The following is a 6,564-nucleotide window of genomic DNA, read 5'->3' on the forward strand; positions in this document are numbered from 1 at the left end:
CAAAATGGCCTTCAGTTTTACAGTTGGTGGTGTCTGGGACGTGCAGAAGTTTGTGTCCAAGTTAACCGAGGTTTAGCACCGTCCACTAGTCTTGTGTGTTGTGGTTTAAAGGTGGAGTCAGTGAGGTGGCTGTGTTAAACCGCCCGTCTCGTTGCCTCTGTAGTGGAGTCATGTGTCTTTCCTGGCCAGGGGATTTCCTTCTTCCAGAAGCACTCAAAGTTATTACTGTGGAGGAGGATCTGAGCTCTGCTGCAACGCCTGTTTGAAGTTCGCCACAACGTTTTGCACCGCTAACACTCCCAGAGATCACAGCGAAGAGCAGCCGCAGCAGCAGGGAGCACACACACGCAGACGCACACACCGCTGTCTGGTTTCATTTTAATGTGATCCGAGGTTACAGGCGTGATAACAGTTGTGCAAATCCACTTTCACCCAGCTTTTATATCATACACACTTAACACTATGCATAAGTGATGTAATTAGGGGTCGTAGCATTTATAATGCAGCAGATTACAGGTCTATTGATTCACATTGATTTCTCTGAAGTGGTTTCTGTGTTGGCTCACACTCCTTTCTATTCTCCAAAACAACAAGCGACTCAAGCGGCACCCTCAGAGCCTAGTGACTCGCCGGGGCTTGTTCATGTTTAGCCCTGTGATTTATACAATGCAACTATGTAAGAGCTACAGATTAATGTACTGTATGGCAAAGCCCTGTTTACTCTATCTGTAGAGCAGTCTTGTCATAGGAGATAAGCTGTTCACAATCACTAAACACACTCTCCTAGAAGGGAAAGGAAAATGAATTTTAATTGTTTAACTTAAGGATTACTTGACAAAAACTGATCTAAGTGCAAAAGAAGTTTCACACTTTAGAGTGAAGCTATGCAAATCCCTACAAACTCTTGTCTCCCGGTTTCTTCTGCAGCCCATTTGTCTTTGTACTTCTGGCAGCGTGATCTCCAGATAACGTCATGTTTAGAATATGAGTTTCTAAGTTCAAAGAGTGCTACACAAATATTAGGCTGCCGTGGTTTTAAATTCTTAATATGGAGAGCAATTATTGACCTTTCTTTGTTAGATGGTAGTTGTTTTTCAAATGTCTTTTATATGAGTAGTCAAATAGCTTTCGGGTTACAGGGAAATTTTTGCATGCCCGGTCGGATGTTCCAGTCAAATCAACGTCTAAATTTCATGTAATACTCTCATAAACCTTTGTATTTAGTGTTACCATTTGCTTAGTGTTATGCACACTAAGATGGCAAACGTGCTGTAAGACTAGCATGTCAACATGGTAAAAATCTTAGCATGTTCATGTTAGCATCACTTTGCTAACTGCTGGTATGACCATAGCTTTGTTGACACTGAGATTTTAGAGTGCAGCTTGAGTCTTTGCATTGGGTGATTGTTAGAAAGTACTTTAGCTAAGCAGCTAATTCTGTTTGAATCTATCAATACTGCAAGATGACAGCTCCCATATCCAGGCTAAATTTATGTATATCGTGAGGAATAGGAGCATTTTTGTCACTTTTTTACAGTCACTGGTCGCCATCTTGATTTCAAAAATATGAATGGGATGAGAAAGGGCGGGTCTAACTGTGAAAAACCACTTGCTCCACAGCAACAAGTTGTTAGCCAAAGAGCATAATAGATAATCCTCAATTTTGTATGACCAAGATTTACAAAACAGACTTTACTTTTATATTCACTGTGACCCGAGATGGATGACAGTGCCCATAAACACATCTGGAAAGAGTTAACAGGGGTCAAAACAGAAAGCTGTTTTCCCACAGACTTCTATAGGATCACGTCTTTTTTCAACCACAGCTATCGCCACCTGGTGGCCTTTAGAGAGAATGCATTAAGAATGGTCTAAGGCAATTTTGCAATGGCTTCATTTTTCTGACCCGGAAACTACTCCCATGTTTTATACTGACCATGAGTAAAAAGCAATAAAAACAAAAACCTCTCTGAAATAATGATGCTTTGAAAACGTGAGATGAAAATATTTGAAACTGAGCCCAGTGCCTAAATGTATTGGATAAATGTGTTGCAAGAAAAAAGGCAACAGAGTTCAGGGAAACAGAAAGATGTGAAAAAAAAGAAGGTTAAATGCAATAATGTCTCACAGGCTGATATTTAAAGCTAGAATATTTGCTTTCTTCACTTTCCTTTCACAAGGTGAAAAACATGCAAGATATCTTTCTGATTTCCTGGAAACAACAGCAGATGTTTAAGATATAGTTACGACTTTTAAAGTTGATATCAAATAATACAAATATTTTTAAAATGTGTGATCCTCTCTCATCTTTTACCTGTTGTCCATGCTCTTCATTTAAAGCATAATCACTTTTTTTAAAGGCACATATCAACCTGATTCTATTTTTACTTTAGACTGCTGCAGCTCAGAGCCTCTGTGTGGACGAAACAGTCAAGCAGTGGAAAAGTTTTAAGTGTTGCTGTTGTTCTGTCAGCTCAAGCAGTTGCTGTCCTCAATGAGAGGCAAACAAAAAACAAAGAATGTTCTGTTGTCACTCGCAGGAATAATTAGTGGTATTCTCCGGATTTGGATGTTGGCCAAAGCACGGCATTTCATCTGCCACTGTGAGCTGAACATATATTGGGTTCAAATGAGCTGAAATGGCCAATAGACGTGCAGGGTTTCACGGTGAATTCTTCTCGCGTATCGTTTTTCTCTTCCCCCGTCTTTATGTGGCTTGCTTTAAGCCCTCTTTTCTCTCCTTCTCCCCTTGTTTTGTTATTTTACCTGGAGGTGCAGGTGTGAAAGGGTGAGGCCGTGGAAAAACATTCGATTCCGTAAGCTTGTCATGAAGGAACCCATTGACTGACCTCTGCATCTTGGCACACAATGACAAATGGGTTTGCAATTTTCCGCCTGACTGAGGGGCAACAAAGCACATTTCCACTTTCACCGGTAGGCAGCGAGAGTACAGTCTCCCGCTATCTCACTTGCTCTTTAACCAGGCGGTAAGCGTTACACATAGCTGGACTCTTTACTTTGGCGCCTTCTACCCGTACGGTCAAAACAGACAGTCCCACTCGGTGTGATGTATCAAGGCAAACATAGTTAAGTGAAAGCCTGACTTCACGCAGTGAGGTAATCTGCTGATGAAGACAAGAAAGGCTTGTTTTTCTTGCATCACATTTTAAGACTACTGCTCTTTTTTCTGCTCACAGTCACTGTCACAAAAGCTCAGATCGTCTCAAACTGGTTTCTTCACCATGACAGTGATTTCACTGTACTCACCAGATCTCAGTTGAGTGGTGCAGCTTTGCGATGTGGTGGAACGCCACATTCACGTCATGAACGTGCAGCTACTGTGTGATGCTTTCATCTCATCTAAACCAAACTAGCATGTGTGTCTTCGGTGGACTTTTGCACTGGTTAAAGCAGCTGCACAAATGTCAAATAACTTTTAATAAAGTCATTATTTGTTGTTGTAGCTGCCTGCAATCTTCCCAAATTACCAGATTAGAAGAAAGACAATGCTCTAAGTGAATGTGAAGTCTGTTATATCTAATATGTTCCAGCATTTCCAAGCTACACAAGGTCTTATATTTTATTTCTCTGTGTGTTATTTTGTTTATGCATGTCTGTAAATGCTAGCTGGTGTTCCTTTTTTCTTTCAATTGCTTCCAAAGTGTCCAAGAATGTTAAAAGTGGAAGCTATGGAAATGAACCAATTGACCTTTTTTCTGACCCTAGAGATCTCCACGCCCTGCGGGAGCACAAACTGTCAGACTGCAGCAGAGTTGGGAAATCAAAGAGATCTGTGCTGTTATTTAGTGCGGCGGCACCTTCAGACCTGCTGCCACTCCCCCAGCATGGATTTCACACACTTTTTTTTGCCACACTGCTTTCAGTTCAAAGAGATAATTTGGTGTTAATGAGAATGGCAACTGTTTAGGAACCACAGCGGCTGGTTTTATTGCTTATCTTGGCATGATTGCACAAAAAACAAATCCACTAGTGATCCAGACATATTTGCATATTTGCAGGGTTATTGTGTGTGTGGATGTTTTGCATCTGCCCTGGTGGGACAGTCCAGCCAAGGAGCCCGGAGTGGCGATTATGTCCTGTAGGGATAACCTGCCATGGTGCTGAGAGCCTAATTGATGCCTCATGCTTTTTGGGAGGCAATTATAGCGTCGAAATGTCAAGACCTAATTTGTGACTCTGTAATGTGGACACGCAGGCCAGAGGAAACGGTGACACGGCTGCTCCGGAGGAACTCACACACTGGTTTGGTCAGCAGATGTGAGGGGCCTCTTTTGAGCGAGCTGGTCTAAAGTGAGGGGACTTAATAAAAAGATGCAATTTTTATTCTGTAAAACAGTTAAAGTTCATGCCTTCAGAGTATAAAACAGGCACAAACATTTAATCAGAAATGTGCACTCAAGTGTGAAATGTGAGCTTACCCATTATCCCAATGATAAATTAGCACACAGTACTGTCATATAATACTCGATCAATCAACGCTGCATTAGCACATATTTTATATTAACAACTGATGAAATTCCTGTTTGTAATATCAAAGCTTCAGCTCTGCGTACTGTTTTAATGCCTTTTAGCTCTTTGTTTTGGCCACAGCCGGACTGTTTTGCTTCACTCCCAATGCTTTCTTAACTTTGCTCCAAGTGCCGAGCAGACGGTTATTTCCAGTGACAAAAGGCTCAGCTGCACTCTGCCAAACAGGAGACAGAGCTGTTGACTGGATGTTGGCATAGTGGAGCATTTAGCATCTGTGTTACAGTTGAAGGTGGAGCTGTAATTATCAACAAATCCGGACATAAAGATGATTATTGACTCCATAAAAAAATAATAATTAAATTTGCAAACTGATTAGAAAGTGTGAAAAAGTTTTATATTGTTTTTTACATGCTCTTAAACCCTGTTATCTGCGTGTGATTGGTGATTAGAGTGCATCATGTGTGGTATATACTTTTATCGACACCCTGCTGATCTCTGTGTGCTGTTTTTGCTCTGTTAGATGCTAAAAATGGCAGCTGTGGATTTTCCAGCTCAGATTCCTCAGCCTCCACCAGGTTCTGTGTGTTCACGTCCCTTTAGTCGAACAAAGCACCGTCAGTCACCGGCACCGTTTCATGCCTTGTTAACCGAGACTCTAAACTCTGCAGAAATGTGCCCCGGCTTCTTCTCCTTTCTGTACCGCACAACACCTAAACATGGCTGTTTTCTACTAATGTCTCCATGGAGATGCAAACAGAGGAGCATATTTTCCACTGGAGCTGACAGCTCGCGATGTGGAGTGTCAGTAAATCAGGTATGCCGGTCTAATTGCAGCGTGCGAAGTGCAAAACCACAAAATCCTCTTAGCTATGACACTAAAAATTATTGAACTCTAACAAAGTACAATGCAGGACGTGTAAAAAACGCCATTTTTCTTTTTCAGGGCACAAAACATGAATGACTACTGGAAGCTTGGATCAAGGGATGATATTTGGGAAGGCTGGATGTAGATTTTTCCGGAATGCCTCTCTCTCCCTCTTTCTCTGTGTCTCTCCATAGACTAGGATAAAAGCCTAAAAGTATCAAGTGGATAACGCTATACTTACACTTCTGCTGTAATGCCCATAAACACACATGCAGCTAATAATTTGTGCGCACAGCAATTTACTAAGGAATAAACAAACAACAAAGAGCCTGAAATCAATAGTTGCAGGATTGCAATGACACAAAGCTGCAGGCACCATCCCTGTGCAAACACAGTCTTAGAAGTGGCCACAGCTTTAAAGCAACAGGTGAGCTTCTCGGCACCTCCCCTGTCTTCCCCAATGCAGCCTTCTAAATATAGAAATTATGCTCTCTGATAATTGGGGGCAGACAACAAAGCTGGCTATATTTCCACCCTCCTCCTCCTTCTGCTGCTGCTGCTAAGTCATGTTCCCAGCTGACAAACAGCAGGCCTGAGATCAGAGTGTGAGAGCTGGAGTGCTGAGGGAACACCTGCGCTGCCTGACTGGACTGTGAAGATAGATGAGGAAGATCACTGACTTCCACACCTGCCAGTGGACTCATGCCATACCCACACATTCACACAAACTTGATTTGCTTTTCCCTCCCGAGGGCTCTTTAAGGCCGCTGCTGAGGACGCGATGAAAGTCGGTGGAGCATCCATTAAGCATGGCAGACGGCCCTCCAGAGTGGGTGTGGACGAAGGGGTTTAAGTGTTTTCAGCAAGGAGTCGTGGACCACCTGGAGGAGGAGGAGGAACAGGGGGAACAAAAGCATCTGTCTAAAGGGGCCAAGTTGACTCCAAAAAACCCCACCAGTTTAACAAGTGCCAAAGAGCACTTCTGGGCATCAGGTATCACAAGTCAGGATTTCCAGCATGTTTAAAGAGATGACCTTCAAAATGTGAAAAGGGAGGGCTTACGTGCTTAGATTGGACAAAGTCTGCTTTTCGTGCCTACAAAGGCAATGGCGACAAAGCCTGCACTGAAACATTAGTATTGTTGGAGATGTCGGGAACAAAAACAGCAAAAAGCTCCAGGTCAAAGTCACGGACAAACTCTGGAAAAC

This window comes from Maylandia zebra, linkage group LG2 (genome assembly GCF_041146795.1).
Source record: "Maylandia zebra isolate NMK-2024a linkage group LG2, Mzebra_GT3a, whole genome shotgun sequence".
In the NCBI taxonomy this organism is placed as follows: domain Eukaryota; kingdom Metazoa; phylum Chordata; class Actinopteri; order Cichliformes; family Cichlidae; genus Maylandia; species Maylandia zebra.